Source organism: Aplysia californica, unplaced genomic scaffold, assembly GCF_000002075.1.
Source record: "Aplysia californica isolate F4 #8 unplaced genomic scaffold, AplCal3.0 scaffold00139, whole genome shotgun sequence".
NCBI classification, from domain to species: domain Eukaryota; kingdom Metazoa; phylum Mollusca; class Gastropoda; order Aplysiida; family Aplysiidae; genus Aplysia; species Aplysia californica.
In genome coordinates this window covers 477,157-477,907 of record NW_004797409.1, presented here as the reverse complement: position 1 = coordinate 477,907, position 751 = coordinate 477,157, and positions in this window count along the sequence as shown.

Below are 751 nucleotides of genomic sequence, written 5' to 3'. Positions count from 1 at the left end.
ATGACCATCACACCTCTATAACACATGAACAGCACACCTCTAAAACACACATGAACAGCACACCTCGACAACACATGAACAGCACACCTCAACAACACACATGAACAGCACACCTCAACATCTATGACGAGTTCTAGTAAAGTATAGATACACTTCAACATCCATTGTGAATTCTAATAATTTATAGGTACATTTCAGCAACTACAGCCACAATAACTCTTCCAGTGGTAGAAGTATACGCAAAGTTTACCGCATGATCGGACTCTTACGACCCCCCCCCCCCCAACTTAGTCCCACCCACAAAGCACACCCTCAGGAGATAACTGTAGACTACTCCAAAGTCTCTACCTTGTCTGTCAGCCCAGAGCTGGCTAATAAACGTGTGTGGAAATTTCCAAAAACATTTTCATTTCTTACATGAAAAAATGAGATGTTATCAAAACACACGTAATGTAAAACTAAAAGACAATATTTCCTCTGTCTGTACGTGTGTGTCTACGTGTGTGTCCACGTGTGTGTCTACGTGTGTGTCTACGTGTGTGTCTACGTGTGTGTCTACGTGTGTGTCTGTGGTGAGCGGGCGGTGAGCGGGCGGTGAGTTGAACAAGCTCCGTGAGATTTCTGCACTGTTAAGTGAACACTCTCGGGATGATTGAGTTTCAGAACTTTCTGTCTGTCTGTCTGTCTGTCTGTCTGTCTGTCTGTCTGTCTGTCTGTCTGTCTGTCTGTCTGTCTGTCTGTCTGTCTGTCT